Genomic DNA, 24,134 nt, shown 5'->3' with positions numbered 1-24,134 from the left:
TGCAATGCTTGTACTCAAAGTGGTTTTGAAAGTAGCTCGCACACATTCTGGTCTTTATGAGTACATCTTTGTAAAAGTAACTGTCTAAAATCCCATTTGTAGAACTGTAAAAAAGGGCAATATTGTCCTTTTACACTAAATTACAATCATACGTCATGCTATCTAAACATGAAGTTGAAAAATGCATGGGTTATGATTTTAATGAATATTAATTTCATTTTTGCTTCACATCATTTGTCTTTTTATTATTGTAAATTATAATTTATATTTTACTCTTTTCGTGTTTCTACACAACAAATTAATACTGTAAAAATTGTGGTGTTTCATTGTTATTTAGTATTACATACAGAGAAAATTGTAAGAAGCAAGGAATCCAGCTTTAAGTCACATTCCACTGTTAAGCTTCATCATCATGTTTTGCCCATAAAAGGAGAACACTTGAAAACTTATGGAGTGAAATTTCTGAGAAGCCACGGAAATGCTGACGCGAGCTCACCATCCATCCCTCTATCAGATCTGATCATTGCTGAAAGACTGTGAATCCACCAAAACAGCAAAGAATCCAACAAGATAAGCTTCAAGTTTCTCTTGGCTCCATTATTGTTATGCGTGATTAGCAGAGGCTTTTCCAGTATAATGTTATAACTATTATTTTTTTTTCTACTGCCATGATAGTTAATGGTCTGGTACTTTATGCAAAGTACTTTTATTGAAAAGCTTAAATAAATTCAATCGATGAAATTCATTCTGTTTTCTTCCATATGACATCCAGTATGTTTTGTTTACAGAAAAAGGAAGGCTAACAATTGAAATTTGCATGGAGCTTTTGTCCTTTCCTGAAGACGTTAACATTAATTCCCTTGTGGGATATAGTTTAGGACACACAAAATGCTGGAGGAACTCAGCAGGTCAGGCAGCATCGATGGAAAAGAGTACAGTGTTTCTGGCCGAGACCCTTCGGCAGGACTGGAGAAAAAAAGATGAGTAGAGTTAAAAGGTGGGGGAGGGGAAGGGAAAAATATAAGGTGATAGGTGAAACGGGAGGGGGAGGGGTGAAGTAAAGAGCTGGGTAGTTAATTGGTGAAAGAGATACAGGGCTGGAGAAGGGGGAATCTATAAGAGAGTACTGAAGCCCATGGAAGAAAGAAAAGGAGGGAGGCAATGGGCAGGCAAGGAGATGAGGTGATAGAGGGAAAAGAGGAAGGGGAATGGTAAAGGGGGCTGCATTACTGGAAGTTCAAGAAATCGATGTTCATACCAAATGGTTGGAAGCTACCCAGAAGGTACATAAGGTGTTGTTCCTCCAGTCTGAGTGTGGCTTCATCTTGACAGTAGAAGAGGCCATGGATAGATATATCAGAATGGGAATGGGAAGTGGAATTAAAATGGCTGGCCACTGGGAGATTCCGCCTTCTCTGGCAGATGGAGCGTAGGGCGAAGCGGTCTCCTAATCTACGTTGGGTCTCACCGATATACAAGAGGCCACACCGGGAGCACCAAACATATTATATGATCCCAACAGACACACAGGTGAAGTGTTGCCTCACCTTGAAGAACTGTTTAGGGCCCTGAATGGTAGTGAGGGAGGAGGCGGAAGGACGGGTGTAGCACTTGTTCCATTTGCAAGGATAAATGCCAGGAGGGAGATCAGTGGAGTGGGGGGGAGGGATGAATAGAGAACAGAATCCTATATGGAGCGATATCTGTGGAAAGCAGGGATTCGGGGGGGGGGGTGGTGGAAGGAAAGATGTGCTTGGTGGTGGGATCCTGTGGAGGTGGTGGAAATTGCACAGAATTACGTGCTAGACGCGGAGGCTGGTGGGGGTGGTAGGTGACAATAAGTGGAACTCTATCCCTGGTAGGGTGGCGGGAGGATGGGGAGAAAGCAGATGTGTGTGAAATAGAGGAAATGCAGCTGAGGGCAGTGTTGATGGTGGAGGAAGGGAAGCCCCCTTCTTTAAAGAAGGAGGACATCTTATTCATTCTGGACCAAAAAGCCTCATCCTGGGAGCAGATGCGGCGGAGACGGCGGGATTCAGAGAAAGGGTTGGTGCTTTTACAAGTAACAGGGTGGGAAGAGGTATAGTCCAGGTAGCTGTGAGAATCAGTGAGTTTACAATACACATCAGTAAATAAGCTGTCTCCAGAGATAGAGACAGAGAGATTGAGAAGGGGGAGGGAGGTGTCAGAAATGGACCCAGTAAATTTGAGGGTAGGGTGGAAATTGGAGGCAAAGTGGGTGAAGTCAATGAGCTCCACATGGGTGCAGGAAGCAGCATCAGTGCAGTCGTCGATGTAGTGTAGGAAAAGTGCAGGACAGTCACCAGTGTAGGCTTGGAACATAGACTGTTCCACGTGGCCGAATAAAAGGCAGGCCTACCTAGGACCCATGCAAGTACCCACGGCTACACCTCTTGTTTGAAGGAAGTGGGAGGAGCCAAAGGAGAAATTATTAACAGTGAGGTCAAGTTCCGCTAGGCAGAGGAGAGTGGTAGTGGAGGGAAACTGGTTGGATCTGGTGTCCAGAAAGAAACGAAGAGCATTGAGGCCTTCCTGGTGTGAATGGAGGTGTGTAGGGACTAGACATCCATAGTAAAAAATAAAATGATGGGAGCCAGGGAACTTGAAATCATTGAAAAGATCCAGAGTGTGTGAGGTATCATGGATGTAGGTAGGAAGGGACTGAACTAGGGAGGATAAAACAGAGTCGAGGTATACAAATATGAGTTCAGTGGGACAAGAACAAGCTGAAACAATGCATCTACCTGGACAAGCGGGTTTGTAGATCTTGGGTAGGAGGTATAAACAGGAGGTATGAGGTGCAGGAACTGTGAGGTTGGTGGCAGTGGATGGGAGATCCCAAAGTTAATAAGGTCAGTGTGGTGTGGGAGACAATGGCCTGGTGCTCCTTAGTGGGATCCTGTTTGAGGAGTAAGTAAGAGTATGTGTCTGAGAGATGCCGCTGGGCTTCAGCAAGGTAGAGGTCAGTCTGCCAGACTACTACAGCAACCTCCTTATCTGTGGGTTTGATAGTGAGGCTAGGATTAGTGCGGAGGGAGTGGAGAGCAGAGTAATAATGTTGGTTCTTCCGTGGCTTTCAGTCCTGTCCTATTAGATTCCTCCTTCTCCAGCCCTGTATCTCTTTCACCAATTAACTGTCAACTCTCATCCCTCCCCCTCCTAGTTTCACCTATCACCTTGTGTTTCTCCCTCTCCATCCCACCCCCCAACCTTTTAACCTCATCTTTTTTTTCCCAGTCCTGGCAAAGGGTCTCGGCTTGAAACATCAGCTGTACTCTTTTCCTAGATGTTGCCTGGCCTGCTGTGTCCCTCCAGTATTGTGTGTGTGTTGCTTGGATTTCCAGCATCTTCAGGTGTTCCCTTGTTTATGACTAGGGCACCAGTCATCAATTTATTCTTTCAGAAAGGATCATTAGTCAATGATAAGCCTTGAAAGTAAAACTTCAGCAATGCGGCCATGTGGAAACCACACTTGTTTATAATTACAGCCTTGTACATACTGCAGTGACTGCTGGAGGTGCTCCACAATCATCTGGGTGTGGCTTCCTGGGGAACACTCAATGATAGCAATACTGAATAAACTGAGAATACATGGAGGGTCATTTAAGTCATGGATTACTGTAAAAATTGGGGAAATACCACAGAATCATAGTCCTGGTGCTAAACGTCAACAATTCCTCCTACAGAGTCTCCAGCAGATTGGGTGTTGGTCCAGGTTCCAGCATCTGCAGTCTCTTGTTTATTCATTAAATCTTTTCCCAGGCTTTATATACCTTCCAAATATCATCCCCATTCAGCTCAAAATAAAGCTCAAAGGCCACAGGCTCCATTCCTCAAACATTCTTTGCGCAACCCCAGCAAACCTTTGTAAAATTCTTACTGCAGAATGACTGGTTTAGAGGTTTCACCAAGTACACAGAAGATGTGCAAAATTAGCTTTTTTTTCTGTGAATAGTTTAGTAAATGCTTCAGGGATTTTAAATTATCACACTACATTGAACCAATCAAAACAATCTGGCAAAAAGTTGTCAGAGCAATCTACCTCATCTCTCCACCAAAACTAGTCTGAATAAAAACTGATAATATGTAAAGGGAAGTAACAGCACTCAGAGTATGGCATGACCTCTGTTTTGTATTAACTTTTCATCAGTTTACTCACAGTTGATTCTGAGCATTATTCTTTGTGATGATGTTTCAAGATAATTTTCAGCATGACTGCGGGTATGTGAATCCAACATGTTGTTTTTCACTCTTTTCTTTCTGTGAAACTTTATAACTTCCAAATTTTCAATGAAAATGCAAAAAAAAAACACTTATACATTTAAAAACAACAATATATATTGAACGTAAACATGAGGAATTCTGCAGATGCTGGAAACTCAAGCAACACACATCAAAGTTGCTGGTGAATGCAGCAGGCCAGGCAGCATCTCTAGGAAGAGGTACAGTCGACGTTTCGGGCCGAGACCCTTTGTCAGGACTAACTGAAGGAAGAGACAGTAAGAGATTTGAAAGTGTGAGGGGGAGGGGGAGATCCAAAATGATAGGAGAAGACAGGAGGGGGAGGGATGGAGCCAAGAGCTGGACAGGTGATTGGCAAAAGGGATATGGGACAGGAGGCCTAGGGAGAAGGAAAGGGGGGAGGGGAGAAAAACCCCAGAGGATGGGCAAAGGGTATAGTCAGAGGGACAGAGGGAGAAAAAGGAGAGAGAGAGAAAGAATGTGTGTATATAAATAAATAACGGATGGCGTACGAGTGGGAGGTGGGGCATTAGCGGAAGTTAGAGAAGTCAATGTTCATGCCATTAGGTTGGAGGCTACCCAGACGAAATATAAGGTGTTGTTCCTCCAACCTGAGTGTGGCTTCATCTTGACAATAGAGGAGGCCATGGATAGACATATCAGAATGGGAATGGGATGTGGAATTAAAATGTGTGGCCACGGGGAGATCCTGCTTTCTCTGGCGGACAGAGTGTAGGCGTTCAGAAAAACGATCTCCCAGTCTGCGTCGGGTCTCACCAATATATAGAAGGCCACATTGGGAGCACCGGACGCAGTATATCACCCCAGCCGACTCACAGGTGAAGTGTCGCCTCACCTGGAAGGACTGTCTGGGGCCCTGAATGGTGGTAAGGGAGGAAGTGTAAGGGCATGTGTAACACTTGTTCTGCTTACAAGGATAAGTGCCAGGAGGGAGATCGTGGGGAGGGATGAGGGGGACGAATGGACAAGGGAGTCGCGTAGGGAGCGATCCCTGCGGAAAGTGGGGGGGGGGGAGGGAAAGATGTGCTTAGTGGTGGGATCCCGCTGGAGGTGGCGGAAGTTACGGAGAATAATATGTTGGACCCGGAGGCTGGTGGGGTGGTAGGTGAGGACAAGGGGAACCCTATTCCTAGTGGGGTGGTGGGAGGATGGATATGTATTGAATTTTCTTGGAAGTTACATTAATTGAGAATTATTTGCTTCAATATTTCAGAATTTCATTCTTGCAGAAGGAAATAACATACTAATAGTTCAGAAAACACACATTTACCTTTTAAAATCTTCTTAATATTGTTGATTCATGTATAGCTCCATTGGCCAGAGATGATTCGATTAATGGCTGTAGCCTGCAGACTAAGAATATTCCTTCCACCTGCTACTGGTGGTCCTCTAACTTAGAATACTAATCAGGAAGTTTTTGACTTCTTACATGTAAAATAGGTCATCCTGATTATTTTAATACTTCACTGTTGACAGTACATGTATTATCAAAGTATGCACACTATGCATCTCATAACCCTGAGATTCATCCTCCCACAGACAGCCACGAAACAAAGAAATACCATGGAGCCTGTTCAAAGAAACATCAAATACCCAGTGCACAAAAAAAACCAAATAAATCATGCCAATGGCAAAAAACAAGTAAAAAACACACAGAATATAAAACATCAAACCACAGAGTCCTCAAAACAGTCCAGGAATCTTCAGTTTAGTTCAGTTCAGAGAGAGACAGAGAGCGTAGTCACACACAGGGAGACAGCACCGAATACCTGCTCGCCTTCTGCTCTTGTCCTTGACGCTTTCAATCTTGCTTGATACTTTAATCAGTGAGATCAGTGAGAAATGGAGTCAATCATGAGCTCACCTCATGGTCTTCAAGTCTTTGGCCTCCAGGCTGCATGCTCCACTCCAAACCTCATTGACTCCCTTAGAGGAGAAACAGCAAAATGCCAGATTACTCGCTCATTCAGCTCAAAACCACACCATCAAAATGTAAATCACAGGTTCCAATGGCACTTCGTAATAGAATCATACTTGGAAGAAGAAGTAGTTTCATGAACTGCTGAAAGACATTACATTGGTCACGTTGTTTGCCAGCATCATCTTCTTACAATCTAAAGAAATGACAAACTACAAATTAACCCAATTCAGCTATCCCAAAGCATTCATCTCTCCAAGTATTAGACCAATATAGTCCTTTATGTTTCTTTTATTCTTTCTCTCTGAGAGACTGTGTGGCTCTTATCTCCAAATCAAATCATAGTTTGCCCTCTTCATTCTTCTGAAACACTTTCTCCAACAATGAGAGTATTATTTCTTTCCTTTCTCATTTAAAGTCTTTGTTCATCACCTGCCCATAAATTATGATGGAAATGTTCTAATCTTTAGTGCTTTCCTCCTCCAGTCCTCACGATTGAGACTTATTGGTCTCGAAATTCTGTTCCATGTTGGAGATTTTGCACTATCCAAAGAAATATTATTGAATATTCCTGAAACTGATAACCGTGATATTGAACGTTCAGCATAATTCCAGGATGTCCCTGGGACTAACATGCACATGGAGATGCAAGCTGACCACCAGGACTGGTGTTGTAAGTGTTATTAAATTGCCTGTCTTTATTTTAGGCTTCCAGTATCTGCAGCTGTTTTATTTAAATTTACTTTAACATTCTGATCGGTCAGTAAGGCTAGTCAGGCCAAAGCAGGCCTTGGATATTGAAGATTGAGGGCTGAGACCTGCTTGGGTGGTACTCGCCTGTTCTGCTGCCAGGCTCCCTGTCATGCTTTTTTCTCTAATCATTTTGGTTCCCTCTTAAGTTCCAAAGTCTTCTATGCCTTACCTGTTCAATCACCTATCTAAATACTTCTTCAGTAGTGATTGTATCTAACTGCACCACCTTCTGAGGCAGCATATTCCAGATCTCAGCCACTCTATCTGAAAAATGTTCTCTTCAGGTACCCTTTAAAACTCTTCCCTCTCACCTTAATCTAATGCCTTCTTGTTTTTGACACCTCTATCGTGGGAAAATGATTCTGACTATCATCTGACTATCATTGGCACTCTTAATTAAGGATGAAATCAGGGCGATTATGAGAGACGATATAAGATCTACGGAGCAAAATGTTGAGTCCATCTGGGTAGAGGTTAAGAATAGTAAAGAGAACGAATCACTGGTGGGAGTTGTCTATAGGCCACCTAATAAAAATATTGCAGTGGCAGAGGCGATTAACCAAGAAATAACTGAGGTTTGTAAGAACGGAATGGCAGTTGTCATAGGGGATTTTAACTTCCACATAGATTGGGTGAATCAGGTTGGTCAAGGAAGTCTTGAGGAGGACTTCATAGAATGCATCCGTGATGGCTTTCTTGAGCAACATGTTAGTGAACCTACAAGGGAAAATGTTATCTTAGATCTAGTCCTGTGCAATGAGACAGGTAAGATTAACAATCTTGTAGTCAGGGAACCTCTTGGAAAGAGTGATCATAGTATGATTGAATTTCGCATACAGATGGAGGATGAAATAGTTAGATCTAAAACTAGTGTATTATGCTTGAACAAGGGAGACTACAACAGGATGGGGGAGGAGTTGGCTAATGTGGATTGGGAGCACAGGCTGTTTGGTAGGACAGTTGAGGAACAGTGGAATACTTTCAAAGAGATTTTTCACAGTGCTCAACAAAAGTATATTCCAGTCAAAAGTAAGGACAGTAAGTGTGGGGAGAGCTAGCCTTGGATAACTAAGGAAATAAAAGATAGTATCAAATTAAAAGCTCATGTGTACAAAGTCGCAAAGAGTAGTGGGAGACTGGAGAATTGGGAAAACTTTAAAAAGCAACAAAGAACAACTAAACAAGAAAGAAGGAAAGTGAAGATAGAGTATGAAAGTAAATTAGCACAAAATATAAAAACAGATAGCAAAAGTTTTTATAAATATATAAAACAGAAGAGGGTGGCTAAGGTCAACATAGGTCCCTTGGAAGATGAGAAGGGGAAATTGATATTGGGTGATAAGGAAATGGCTGAGGCATTGAACGACTATTTCGTGTCAGCCTTCACGGTGGAGGACACGTATGATATGCCAAAGAATGATGTTATGGACGAAATGGGAGGTGAAGACCTCGATAAAATCACTGTCACTAAAGAGATAGTAATGAGCAAACTAGAGGGTCTGAAGATAGATAAGTCCCCTGGTCCTGATGGGATGCATCCCAGGGTGCTGAGGGAATTGGCGGCGGTTATAGTAGACGCGTTGGTAATCATTTACCAAAATTCTCTAGACTCTGGGCAGGTCGTGACGGATTGGAAGACAGCGAATATCACGCCACTTTTTAAAAAAGGATGTTGGCAGAAAACGGGCAACTGTAGGCCAGTTAGCTTAATATCTGTAGTCAGGAAAATGCTTGAAGCTGTCATTAAGGAAGAAATAGCGAAGCATTTAGAAAGGAATGGTTCCATTAGACAGATGCAGCATGGATTCAGAAAGGGCAGGTCCTGTTTGAGAAACGTACTGGAGTTCTTTGAGGACATAATGAGTGCAGTGGATAGAGAGGAACAGGTGGATGTCGGATACTTGGATTTCCAGAAGGCGTTCGATAAGGTGTCACACAAGAGACTTATAAATAAGACACGGATGCATGGAGTCGGAGGAAGTGTATTGCCATGCATAGTGGATTGGTTAACCGAGAGAAGGCAGAAAGTTGGTATAAATGGGTGTTTCTCCGGTTTGCAGTCGGTGGTGAGTGGGGTACCGCAGGGGTCAGTGCTGGGCCCGCAGCTGTTTACCACTTACATTGATGATTTGGAAGAGGGGACTGAGTGTAGCGTAGCAAAATTTGCTGATGACACTAAACTGAGTGGAAAAGCAAATTGTACAGAGGATGTGGAGAGTCTGCAGAGGATATAGGTAGGTTAAGTGAGTGGACCAAGGTCTGGCAGATGGAATACAACGTTGGTAAATGTGAGATCATCCACTTTGGAAGGAGTAATAGAAGAGCAGATTATTATTTAAATGGTGAAAGATTGCAGCATGCTGTTGTGCAGAGGGACTTGGGAGTGCTTGTTCATGAATCGCAAAAAGTTGGCTTGCAGGTACAACGGGTTATTAAGAAGGCAAACGGAATGTTTGCCTTCATTGCGAGAGGGATTGAGTTCAAGAGCAGGGAGGACATGCTGCCACTATACAGGGTACTGGTGAGGCCGCACCTGGAGTACTGGGTGAAGTTCTGGTCTCCATACTTGAGGAAGGATATACTGGCTTTGGAGGCAGTGCAGAGGAGGTTCACAGGTTGATTCCAGAGATGAAGGGGTTAACCTATGAGGAGCAATTGAGTCACCTGGGACTATACTCTCTGGAATTCAGAAGAATGAGAGGGGATCTTATAGAAACATACAAAATTTTGAAAGGGATAGATAAGATAGAAGTAGGAAAGTTGTTTCCATTGGTAGGTGAGACTAGAACTAGGGGACATAGCCTCAAGATTCAGGGGAGAAGATTTAGGATGGAGATGAGGAGAAACTGTTTTTCCCAGAGAGTGGTGAATCTGTGGAATTCTCTGCCCAGGGAAGCAGTTGAAGCTTCTTCACTAAATATACTTAAGATACAGTTAGAGTTTTACATAGTAGGGGAATTAAGGGTTATGGGGAAAAGACAGGTAGATGGAGTTGAGTTTACGGGCAGATCAGCCATGATCTTATTGAATGGCGGGGCAGGCTCGAAAGGCTGGATGGCCTACTCCTGCTCCTATTTCTTATGTTCTTATCCCTACCTATGCTCACTATAATTTACAATTAGGTACCTCCTGTACCTAGTAAAGTTGCCACACAGTGTATGTTTGTGGTCTACCGCTGCTGTAACTCATCTGCTTCAGGGTTCGATGTGTTATGCATTTGGAGATGGTCTTCTGCACACCACTGTTGTAACGTGTGGTTATTTGAGTTACTGTCACCTTCCTGTCAGCTTGAATCAGTCTGGCCATTCTCCTCTGACCTCTCTCTTAAACAAGGTGTTTTTGTCCACAGAACTGTCATATACTGGATTCTTTTTTTTTTTTGTTTTCACACTATTCTGTGTAAACCCTAGAGATATTGTGCATGAAAATTCCAGGAGATCAGCTGTTTCTGAGATACTCAAACCACCCTATCTGGCACCAACAATCATTCCACATTCAAAGTCTCTTAGATCACATTTCTCCCCCCATTCTGATGTTTGGTCTGAACAACAACTGAACCTCTTGACTATGTCTGTATGTTTATATCCATTGAGTTGTTGTCACGTGATTGGCTGATTAGATATTTGCATTAACGAGTAGATGTATAGTCGTAACTATTAAAGTAGCCACTAAGTGTAAGTACCTCTATCAGAACACCCCTCACCCTCCTTCACTATAGGGAAAACAACCCATCCCATCAAATGTCTTCCCACAATTAAAGTCGTCTAGTCCAGGTAGTGAACCTCTCCGCACCCTGACCTCTAATCCTCTGCCTAGGTGACCCTAATCTAATTCTGGCACCTATCACTTTGGCCCAAGGTCCTACCTAATTCTCTCAAAAACCATCTATGTCCACACTATCTATGGCTCCCAAATCAATGTCCTTTTGCGGCTTCTAGAAAATGATTGCATCCAATTTATTTACAACTGCAACCAGATCCCCCTGCAGCTCTTAAGATGGCAAGATCCTAGTGCACCAGTATCATCCATAAGGATAAGAGGGCCTGATTTACGAGTAGACTCCCCAGCAGCATATCAGGTGGAGATGGGCCTTTCACTTAAGCAGGAGCAGGCTTTGTTTCTCATGCTCATGGAAACACTGATTCATCCACAGTACTAAATAGAAACTAGACATGTAATGACTGCTGTTTTTTCTACCCACTTTATTTCTGAATAAAGGACCATTGCACTGAAACTGTTAAAGGAAATCTATAACACTCTTTGCAGGCAGTTATTTTCTCAGACATGCGAGTTCCAGACAGTGACAGGTAATGGATATGTACAGTGATACAAATGCTTCAGCCACTGTTGCAATTGCTTCACTTAGTGCTAGGTAACACACGCTGTGTTCATGACGGATCTGCATGAAGAAAAAAGAACAAAAGCCATTTCTTTCTTAAGACATATGTATTGTACAGCCACTATTGTAATAATCACTTCTTTTGCAATTTAAGTACAAAATAGTTTCTTTTTTTAACAAGGTGTGGTCAAAATATAATAATTTTCATGAAATTTTTGACTTTCTACTTTGTTTATTCAGTGTAACTTCATAGGTAGCATTTAAATTGAAAAATCTGGATTCAATTAAAATTGGTCTGGCATTAGCAGTTGGTGGGCTAATGTTACATGCCTGACATAGTGTGCTCACTCTAAAATGTTTGGAGAGCCATATTGTATAAAACTGAGTATCATGCTTTAGAGTAATTTGTATAGTACAGCACGAGTATTTTTACATTTCAAATAACTTTATCTTGAACTTTAACACTTAGGTAATTTTAAAATGTAAGGTGGAAGTGAGTCAATCCTCAATTGTCACAAACACAAAATCCATGAGAAAGCTGAAAAATAATAATCAATTGTAGAGCGAAGTACTTAATAGCTTGCTTTTCCTGATAATATGCAGCATGTTTTTACTCTACAAGGGGTGAGTGATAAGTCTGTGGCCTAAGGCAAAAGGAGTCAATTTTAGAAAACCTAGGACATTTATTTTTCCTACATTTACACACTTAATCCAGCGGTCGTGAAGCATACAGATCCTTTCTTTGTAGAAGTCAGTGTCTTGGACCTCCAGAAGTGGTCCACAGCAGGGGTGATTAATAAGTTTGTGGCCTATGGTAGAAGGAGATGAGTTATTAACTTCAAACTTTCTGCATTTTCACTCAAAGAGTTGAACTGCACATGCATGTAACGAGAGCTATATAACTCATCTCCTTCTACCTCAGGCCACGAACCTATCAATCACCCCTGCTGTGGACCACCTGGAGGTCCAGGACACTCTTCTTACATGCATGTGCAGTTCAACTCTTTGAGTGATAATGCAGAAAGTTTGAAGTTAATAACTCATTTCCTTCTACCTTAGGCCACAAACTTATCAATCACCCCTGCTGTGGACCACTTCTACAAAGAAGGGATCCGTATGCTCCACGACCACTGGACTAAGTGTGTACATGTAGGAGGGGACTATGTTGAAAAATAAATGTGCTAGGTTTCTTAAAATTGACTCCTTCTACCTTAGGCCACAAACTTATTAATCACTCCTTGTATGTTTTGCTTTAAATGGCCAGTAAAGAAATATTCTCTAACACATGAGATCTGCACATCATAACTACAGAGGATTAAAGGAGCCACTGTTACACAGCAAACACAGGAAGATGAATTGAGAGAAAGCCAAGCATCATCCCATTCAATTAGCTAAATGACATCACTTAAGTTTTAAATCAAATGGCACTGATTTCAAATTTCCATCTTATAATTGAAAGATGCACTGGACAACATACATCTGGATGGAAATACCATGATTTTCTTTCCCTCATGTGTTGCATGGGCCATGTATAAAGAAGGATGTCTTTTGACGTGTGAAGAATATTTTATTTTGCAGATGCGGCAGGTGGAGTCCAACATTTGAAGCGTGCTTCAGGTTGTATCCATTATAGTAAATTCTTACCTCTCCTTTCAGATGTCCCTCATTACATTCTGTTTGCTCCAAGCCATTTTCTTCCATAGTGATTCCTGAACAACCCCAATCAAAACTGTCTTGCACCTTAGTAACCAATCATTACCCAGTCCCAATGAGAGAGATACTGATACCAACCAATTGTTTCTCCTTTCTTACTCCATCACACCTAACCATCAGCCCCATGAAACCAATTGTTTCTCCTTTCTTACTCCATCACACCTATCCATCAGCCCCATGAAACATGAAAGCTGTTTTCCTCAGCTTTCTGACCTTGGTGGAGTGCTGTTGCCAATATTGCTGGTGTCTCAAACTATAACGCCTCTGTATAGCTTTTGCAACATTCTAGCAAAAAGAAATGACCCAGACTACTTAAGTCATGGAATTAACTGGGAAGCTGGATATTTGTGTTCACATTGACTTGAACGTGGAACCTCAGACAGATTAGTAATATACCACAATATATCTCCACCCTGCACTGTGGTATGAAGAATGAACTGAGTAGAGTCAAAGAAACCTTCAGACATTTTTGAAACAATTAATACTTTACCCACAGAATTACATTTTTTTCTGAGGGTTACTCTTTGAGTCATATCTTTCCTTTAAATTCCAGGGAGAGGAAGTTTACAAGTATTCTTCAGAGCCATGCAAAAATTAGAGTTCAATGTTATGTATACTATGGTAGATAATGAAGAAAATTGTTATACAGTTTCATCTGCATTCTACTCAAAGTATTTATATTTTTTGTCAAACACTTCAAGAACTTAAACAATACCAAATTAAAGCTATCTATAAAATACTTATTACAAATGCCAAATATTGACATACTCCAATTTCTTTTACATGAATCTTTTCATAAATTGATCAACATTATTTGTTATGAAAGTGATGGAAACAATGAGGATGATGGGCAGCATGTGTGGAGAGAGAAACAAAGTTAACGTTTCAGGTCAATACAAAAAAAGTCCTTTACTTTAAACTTCTACATTGAATCTAGACCAAATTGGCAGTATGATGGGCAATTTACATGGCTCAGAGTTCTCAACAATAAATAGCTTTTACAATTTTAAATTTGAATTTGCTTTATTAACCCTGTATTGGAAATTTAGCACGCTTGGCATTATGTTTTTTTTACATTGTTTACAAGATCAAAGCATCAATAGATAAAAATGGGAATGTCAAATTATTCCATTTTACTAAGGTTGGAGAAGGAGGAGCATTTCTTTGATAATGTCAATAAACTTGCTTCTTTCAACCAACTCGGGAGTTTCTAAGAGAGCAAAATAAATAACAAATTTTCAGTCTCGGTTTCACTGCTGCACTCTGCTACTGAGCAAGACTGACGTTCACAGATATTTTTAACATCTTGTTGGGCATTACGTCTTCAGAGACACTATCAGATAACCATGTCTAGTTCCATTTGTAAAGTACACTTGGAACCTAGGCATTCTGTATGTTGATCTCCCAATGTCTCTGTGACCCTGCCTGGAATCATGAGTCATTCGTGAAAGGTGTGGGATACGTGTTCTCTGTGGATTTCCACCATCCATTGAAGCCTCTTTGCAGACAGTGTGGATAAGTGCACAAGGAGATCCAGACAAGGCAGAAAAGGCTGGGAACATTCAGCAGTTCAGGCTGTATGTGTGGAGATAGAAACAGGACTAACATATCAGGCACAGACCTAATCTTGATTGTACGTTAGCTGGATTTTGAGGAAGTTGCGTGGTTTTCTGTTGAGAAAGATGTCAGCCTAACACCAGCACTCAAGTTGAATTCATGGCACTTTGGCACCAGTGGTACAAGTGAAGCTTGATCCTGGCTAATTTGTCCATGTGGAAGAAGATTTAGGTGTTCCTCCTGGTGCAGACCTCCTTAGCAACTGCCTGACACAATGCTTAGCCACAAATAGTGAGAAAAAGACAGAAATCCTGGGAACACTTACCAGGTCAGGCAGAATCGGTGGAAAGAGAAACCTAGTTAATGTTTCAGAAGAGTAACAAAATGCCTTCTATTTGGTCTGTTGGTGCTTCTAATTTCTTATTTTTTACTTTCAGATCTTCACTTTCTGTAATTATTTTTCTAATATTGAGGTAAAGTTACTATCATCCTATGCAGCTGCGAAGGAGCTTGTGTCATTTAAACATAAGAATATAAGAAAATAGCAACAGAAGTAAGGTACTCAGCTCCTCAAATCTACCCCACAATTCTATATGATCATGGTTGATCTGCCCAGGTCTTGCCTCCTCTTCTATGTCAGCTCCTCATAGCCCTCAATTCCCTGACTTTTTCAAAAAATTATCAACTTCCTCCCTAAGGACCCCCAGTGATTTCAATCCACAACCATCGAGGACAGGGAATTCCAGAGATTTGCCACATGTTCCTACACATCTCAGTTACTCTGACCACCCTCTAATCTTATAACCATGTCTCTGTTATCGAGATTATCCTACAAGTGGAATCATCTCAACATCTACCCTGCCATGCTCCCTCATGATCTTATATGTTTCAATAAGATCACCCCTCATTCTTCATAAAAGGACAGGGACTGGTGACCTTGATAGCTTTTGACAATTTTCTCCGTACTATAGTATGAGAAGAAGAAGAAGAAGAATAGCCCTTAACTCAGCAATAGAGTTATCGGGGCAACGACATGACGGTGTTTCCGTAGCAAGCTATTCTTGTTTTTATGAGGCCCAGTTGCTAGCTCGACGCTCAACCCTACTTCGATTCGAACTTAGGAACCTTCGATCCGGAGTCCGGCACTGATATTATTGCGCCACCAAGCGGGACACCGTATGAGACTCAAATTGTATTTACACCAGATGGCAGCCACTATTGTCATGAGGTTTCATCTAATACCTTGCTCCACAGTGAAGAACTGGCCCCAAAAGCTGGTTTGTTCTCTTTTGTTTTGCTTGCTGCTTCCTCATGTATTCTAAAACCCTCAAAACCATCCCCACATGGTGACCCTTAACCCCAGTAATCCTGGTGCACTCAGTTTGGTAGTCTGTGGACTTTCAGCATTGGATTGAGGTTTGGTCTGCTTGATTGGATGTCTATTTCTCAATGTGGCCACCTGAGGAAAAAGTGTCCTAATATCACATGGGTAGACCATGAAGGACTTAGAGAAAACACTTTGGTTTAGTGTGCTCCTTGAGCAATATTAAGTAATTAATATAAAAGAGAAATCAGCACATTAATTAAATTATGAAGAATGTGACAAGAAAATTTAGGCCAATTAAAGGAAAATTTAGGGCCAGTATCAAGATATTATTCACCTAAGGTTTGTTTATAATGTTTTGAGATCATTTTGACGAATTATTTTACAAATTATAAGTCATGATTTCCACTTTAGAATGAACCTACTGACTGAACAAGCAGACACCTTGCTCCCAGAAATAATTATTTCTAGGTGCGGCAGCAGACTAAGTGTTGGATTTAACAGGGCTGCAAGTCCACTGACATCATTTCAAACCCCTTCACTCTACCATAAATGTTGATTTTGGCTTGCTGAAATTGACCCTAATACGTCTGGAATGAATCAGTTTTACTTCCACATATTAACTTAATTTCAGCTCTTATTAAAGGGCACATGAAAGCAAAATGGAAGGTTTATAAATCAATCCTAGCATTTCTTAAAACACTGGGAAAACTCCCAGCCCTCCCAGTTTTTCTGTAAGCAGTCCCACAAGTAGCTTATCCAGTTGAAAGTGGGTTGGGGGGTGGGAGGGAGAATCATTGTGGTTGTTTTTCTCCTTTGACTAACAAGCAAACGAATAGGAATCTGATGACAACAGGAAGAATGGACATTCCCAGACAGAATCAGTTATAAGCTATTACAGTTACACAAAACATTCAATATTGTTTCAGTAGCTATGAATTGGTGATTACTTTGTACCTTGCATGCATTCTCGCTTTGAAATGTTTATCATGTGTCGAATCTCCAGTTATTAGTGTCAAAAAACTTTAAAATAAGCTTCTATATAAATCTAAAAGAAATCCAACTTTTCTTTGATTCCCCTATGTATTTAGTATGCTAAAGAATGTTTCTTCTTTAGCTTTGTATAAGCATAAAATACCTCCTGTTTCAGTTCTGTATATTGTTCGAACATCCAAATCACATTATAACATATTCTTCCAGGCACTGCTTTAGATGTGCCATAATTTTTAATATAAGATTACTTATAGAACTCACTGTGTATCTTTCTTAAACTAGCAGTGCAGTTGCTACAGATCCCTGCCCTGCTTCAAGTGAGGGGGATGAGTTTTTACTGTAGACGTGTCAGTGATCCACATCACAGACTTTATTTCCTTTCCTCCCCCCAGTTTTCCATTGTTATGAGTCAACATCAAGGAGTGAGCCTGCTGCACATTCAGTGAGGCCCCACAAGCTTGGCACCAGAATCAAGTGCTGTACATTCAATGCAATGTAGCAAAGATTCGGGAAGGAGTACTGTGAAAATAAATTCCTTGAGAACCGTTAAAATAACAGCGGTTTAACCAATCTTTTTTTTTCTTGGCTATCCTTTGCAGATTTTTTTTGATTTTTGTTCACCTTCAATGCAATCTAAAGATACCAACAAAAAATACCTCAGATTACCTATATGAGAAAAGTCTTTTTATCTGTTGTTGCTTGGAATTTGGTAATGTTTTCCATAACATTTCTCTCAGTGAAATGCCCTGGGGTATTTTTGTTTTCACAATGGTCTGAGAGTTCTGAGTCAGAGCTGGCTTTTTGGTATGTATATGTCTGGATTCAGCAGTAAAATTTTAAAATGGAACTATGGATGGTGGAAAATGCTCCTTAACAGGGCTTTTTTATGTGCACCCAACTAAGTACCAATGTAAATTTGGGATATGGATAAATGAAATCAAAAGTGCTTTATTTTGTTTTTAGATTATCAGCCATAATCTCATCTTCACAGTTGTACGTATTTCCTTTGCTACCTTATGCCTTTATATTCAATTTTTTTTATGAATGAGCTTATGTACACTTTCATGATAGGTAGGCCAAATCAACATTGGAAATTCTGAGGTTGTACTTAACGTAAACTGGCCAAGGTGCTTGATTAGTCCAAGGTTTCTGTAAAAATGCCATTCACTTGTTCACTAGTCGACCTGAATCAGAATCAGGTTTATTATCACTGAAATTTGTTGCTTTGCAGAAGCAGTACAATGCATTACATTTAAAAATATAAAAAATATTGGCTTCGGGCATTCAGATATTCACTGTGTTGTAGAAAATTAATCCTGTTCCCACTGCTACACAAGGTAAGTTAGGAACATTTAAAACATGTCCTTCTGGGCCCAAATCCTCTTCTTGCTGCCATGAGTGTCCTCCCCACTCACGTCATCAGATTACTGAGATTATTAGATTCTAAACCTCATATTTAAAATTGATAATGTTGTATAATAAGAGGAAATAGGATTAATTGGATAGTTTCCCCCAAAAGATGGCAGAACACAATGATCCAAATAGTCTTCTTCATTGTCATCTGAAGATGTGTTCTTACTGTCTGCTGAGTTCTAGGGTTAAAATTGAAGAAGAGAGGATGGAATCAGTTATCAATAGACAAATGCTAAAGTACATTGTAACTGCTGTTTTGTCCAGATTCCACCATGTAGTCTAAGACAAAATTATTTTGTTGCTAACTCCTGATATTGAACAAATGTCCCAGACACACTGTTGGTAAGTTCATGGATTCTAATAGAAATTGGGTTACTGAACCTAAGAAAGGAAGAGAAGTAGAAATCAGATAAACAAGTAACAGATGCTGAAGCTCCAAGAGGTTTTGAGTCCAGCACCTTGACAGGAAAATGGAAAGGACAGGAAGAGAGTGGGCAGGTAGAAGTTGGGAAGGTGAAGCTTGGAAAGGTCAAAAGTAAATGGGTAATGGCAATGATATAATTGGAAAGGCTGACCTAGAGTAATACAGAAAATAGAGAAAAGAATCAAAATATCAGGAGGGAGAAATGGAAATCTAAGAGGCCTTGGGAGCACACGGTTTAGGAGAGTCCAGTCATGGCAAAGTGTATGAAAATTGTCAGCCATGATAGGATTATCAGTAATTTTGGAGAACTTTGGGGATAGCATCTGAAAAACAAATGTTGATCTTTGACTATGACCTAACTTGACATGAGATGGTAAAAACAATGTGGTAATAAGAAACAGAAAATGTGATAAAAAAAATTCCATTTAAAGTTTTCTAATTTTCTGACTTCTGATTTCTTGATCTTGAGTAAAATGGTATTATGCTGCAAAAATCATCTTTGAATTCTTAGATCACAACTTGATTTGTGAGTAAAAACTGAGATAATGCCTATTTTGCTGTTTAATTAACATTTCGCTAACAAATTCACAAAAGCAGGCAGCTTAGAAGTGAATATATGCTGAAAAAAGAATCTTCGTTAGCAAATTGTTAAGAAAAAGCAAAATCAATTTCATTATATCAAACAAATGAGTGTCTTTCACTGATGCATGCTGGTGGTAAACGTCATAGATTCATGCCACATTGTTCTTGTTTGTGCATATTTGCTCAATATAAAATGTAATAGAGTTAGATCAGGTGGATTCTTGCAGGTATAAAACTTGACAAATGCAGTGAAAGAAAAGGTCTGTTGAATTGATTGAAGTAGAACAGAACTAAATGAGTTTACTTTTTAAAAAGATAGATTAGACTCAATGCCAAATAATAATAAAGAGAGAACAATAAACATTCTGGACATGTAAATACTGTCAGAAACAGAAGGAGTGGACTGATAAAACAAATCAGATTTGTTTTTAAGTGAATCTATGAGGCAGGTAGCTGCCAAGATAGAAGTAGCTTTTGGTGGTACTCAGCAGATGGTTTCTGTGAAATATTTACTGACTACTACAGTAGACTCCAAAGAACTTAACTGTATCTGATAAAATCTATAGTCACCAGCCATTACTTGGGTAAGAATTGACCCCAATGTATTAATCAAGGAAAGAAAGGACTAGCATCAAAGAAATATATAATGGGACTATCGGGTAACAATCTTGAATATGGTTGTGGGATTGTTTAAGTATTTAATATATAACACTTTTCAGTAAATGAGATAGTTTATTCAGAGTCTACACTAACATGTACAATTGGCATAACATGACCCACTTCAATAGCAGCAGACCAGGCACAAGAAGGATTCATGTATAGAGCAATACTGTAGACAAGAGAATCAGCTAGTCAATGTGCCATTGGAATAATTTACTTCCAGCAATGGATGCCCCAAGAAGGTCTGTTTATAGACGGTGTGATATAATAGCATAAAACTGGAAGGAAGCTGCTCTTGAAGTTCTGAACAATTACTCAATGAAGTTTTGAAGATTTAAGTTAAATTCAGGCAAGGATTCCTCTTGTTGTTCCTTATGTGGCACTCTGTTTCACTGTTAAGTCAATTTTCCTCCATGTAGGATATCACTTGGGATGGTAGTAATAACACAAAATTTGCTTCGGTGGTGGATATCAAAATGCCTCAACTAGAATAGATCAGCTGCACCAAGCTGATGAGCTCTGAATAAAATAAGTGGAAACTGGACCTGCAACAGATGGCAAGAGAAGCCACATGAGGGTGAAACCTCATTGATTGCATTCTCATTACTTTACCTGTCACAGATGAAGAATTGCACAGCAATGGGTTAAAGACCACATCTTCAAATTGACACCGTCCAATGTGTTGTGTAACACTGGCAGCATGCTGAACAGGGTAGACTTGGAATGGGCTGAACATCATAAAGTTAGACAAAGACAAAGGGTTGTAGACCAGCAGCTCAACAGAATTGTATCCCACTAGAGTCTGCATTTCCTCAAAGAAGTGTCCTAAGCCCAATCAACCTCAAATGTTTCTTCAGTTACCTTTTCTTCATCATGTCATTAAGTGGGAAAAGGTGAACTACGAAAGGAAGCTAGCAAATAACATCAAAGAGGATACTAAAAGCTTTTTCAAGTATATAAAGAGTAAAAGACAGGTGAGAGTAGATATAGGACCGATAGAAAATGATGCTGGAGAAATTGTAATGGGAGATAAGGAGATGGCGGAGGAACTGAACGAGTATTTTTCATCAGTCTTCACTGAGGAAGACATCAGCAGCATACCGGACACTCAAGGGTGGCAGGGAAGAGAAGTGTGCGCAGTCACAATTACGGCAGAGAAAGTACTCAGGAAGCTGAATAGTCTAAGGGTAGATAAATCTCCCAGACCAGATGGAATGCACCCCCGTGTTCTGAGGGAAGTAGCTGTGGAGATTGCAGAGGTATTAGCGATGATCCTTCAAAAGTCAATAGATTCTGGCATGATTCCGGAGGACTGGAAGATTGCAAATATCACTACGCTATTTAAGAAGGGGGCAAGGAAGCAAAAAGGAAATTATAGACCTGTTAGCTTGACATCAGTGGTTGAGAAGTTGTTGGAGTCGATCGTCAAGGATGAGGTTACAGAGTACCTGGAGGCATATGACAAGATAGGCAGAACTCAGCATGGTTTCCTTAAAGGAAAATTCTGCCTGACAAACCTATTACAATTTTTTGAGGAAATTACAAGTAGGCTAGACAAGGGAGATGCAGTGGATGTTGTATATTTGGATTTTCAGAAGGCCTTTGACAAGGTGCCACACATGAGGCTGCTTAACAAGATAAGAGAGCATGGAATTATGGGGAAGTTATATATGTGGATAGGGCGTTGGCTGATTGGCAGGAAACAGAGAGTGGGAATAAAGCGATCCTATTCTGGTTGGCTGCCAGTGACCAGTGGTGTTCCACAGGGGTCCGTGTTGGGGCCGCTTCTTTTTACATTGTACATCAACGATTTGGATTATGGAATAGATGGCTTTGTGACTAAGTGTGCTGATGATACAAAGGTAGGTGGAGGGGCCGGTAGTGCTGAGGAAACAGAGAGTCTGCAGAGAGACTTGGATAGATTGGAAGAATGGGCAAAGAAGTGGCAAATGAAATACAGTGTTGAAAAGTGTATGGCTGTGCGCTTTGGCAGAAGAAATAAATGGGCAGAGAATTCAAAGTTCTGAGATGCAACTTGGGAGTCCTCGTGCAGGATACCCTTAAGGTTAACCTCCAGGTTGAGTCAGTAGTGAAGAAGGCGAATGCAATGTTGGCATTCATTTCTAGAGGAATAGAGTATAGGAGCAGGGATGTGATGTTGAGGTTCTATAAGGTGCTGGTAAGACCTCACTTGGAGTATTGTGGGCAGTTTTGGGCTCCTTATTTAAGAAAGGATGGGTTGATGTTGGAGAGGGTACAGAGAAGATTCACTAGAATGATTCTGGGAATGAGAGGGTTAACATATGAGAAATGTTTGTCCGCTCTTTGACTGTATTCCTTGGAGTTTAGAATAATGAGGGGGGACCTCATAGAAACATTTCGAATGTTGAAAGGCATGGACAGAATGGATGTGGCAAAGTTGTTTCCCATGATGGGGGAGTCTAGTACAAGAGGGCATGACATAAGGATTGAAGGGCGCCCATTCAGAACAGACATGCGAAAAAATTTTTTTAATCAGAGGGTGGTGAATCTATGGGATTTGTTGCCACGGGTGACTGTGGAGGCCAAGTCATTGGGTGTATTTAAGGCAGAGATTGATAGGTATCTGAGTAACCAGCGCATCAAAGGTTATGGTGAGAAGGTGGGGGAGTGGGACTAAATGGGAGAATGGATCAGCTCATGATAAAATGGTGGAGCAGACTCAATGGGCCGAATAGCCGACTTCTGCTCTTTATGGACTTATGGTGTTATGTCAGAAGTTTGGATTTTATAGTGCCAGTGATCAATTATATTTGCCGTTCTTCAGAAAATGAACTATCCATGCTCGTAAACAGCAATACCTGGGTGACATTCATAGAACATAGAACAACACAGCACAGGAACAACAATTAGTCTGGACTCCATGAAATTTTGCCCACAATATCTGAGCTGAGTGTGATTCATGTTGATAGATAGCAAATGATATCCATACCATATAAGTGTCAGGCAAAGGACACCTCCAAAAATAGCTATTGTCCATGGCAATTCAATTGCATTGTCTTTACTAAACCAGATTTGGGAACAGCTTCTTTCCAACTGTGATAAGACTGCTGAACGGATCCTGACGCGGATCTGGGCCGTACCCTCCAAATATCCGGACCTGCCTCTCAGTTTTTTTGTACTACCTTACTTTCCATTTGTCTATTTTCTATTTATGATTTATAATTTAAATTTTTAATATTTACTATCGATTTGTAATCCAGGGAGCGGGTAGCGCAGAATCAAATATCGCTGTGATGATTGTACATTCTGGTATCTATTGTTTGGTGACAATAAAGTATAAAGTATAAACTATAAATCTACCACGAACCAAGATTCTGGGGTGGGAGTTGGTTTGGGAGATTAGGAGTGGTGATGTTAACACCAATCAGAAACTTATTTCAACTCACCAGGTCAACAGAATGCTGCAAAAGAACAGGCTACAGTCTAACTATTCTGTACAGAATGGTTCACTACCAAACTCCCCAGGATGTTTCCATCAGTAGTAAGACACAAGACATAGGATACTCCCTGCTATCCTTCATGAAGACAGCTAAAACAATACTCAAGAAGCTTCACCCTATACAGGATAAGGCAACATTATTGGTTGGCACTCCAAATATGCATTATAAATATTCACTGTCATTATCATCCAAATTTTGTAGATCCAAAGTGCACAATCAATAATATGTATTGCAGCAACATCCAATGATTCTTAAACAATATTTTGTTACCAAGAAGGGCAAAAGACACTTATATCACTTGTCAGTTCATTGCCAAGTCATACTTCAGATCAGATCATTCTCATTTATATACACCAGGATGAATAGTCCCATCCTGAAACGTTGAGTGTTTATTCCTCTTCATGGATGCTGCGTGACCTGCTGAGTTCCTCCAGCATTTTGTGTTCGTGGCACACTGTATTACAATCAGATTTTATTCACCAGATTTCTTAGTTCAATTTCCAGAAAACATGAAGTAACACAGTGGCTTGGTCACGTGGGGGATGATTTTGAATACCGCATTATTTATGTGGCAGCTGAAAGGGATTGGCATTGATTCCATTTCATGTTTACAGCCAGGACTTGTTATAACTAAACTAGCAAGCAGCCAGTATGAGACATCCTCTCCTTTAGAAGGGAAGAAAGTTGAACAG

This window comes from Mobula birostris, chromosome X (assembly GCF_030028105.1).
Source record: "Mobula birostris isolate sMobBir1 chromosome X, sMobBir1.hap1, whole genome shotgun sequence".
NCBI lineage: Eukaryota > Metazoa > Chordata > Chondrichthyes > Myliobatiformes > Myliobatidae > Mobula > Mobula birostris.
The sequence above is the reverse complement of the archived record's forward strand: the minus strand, read 5'-3'. Positions refer to the sequence as shown.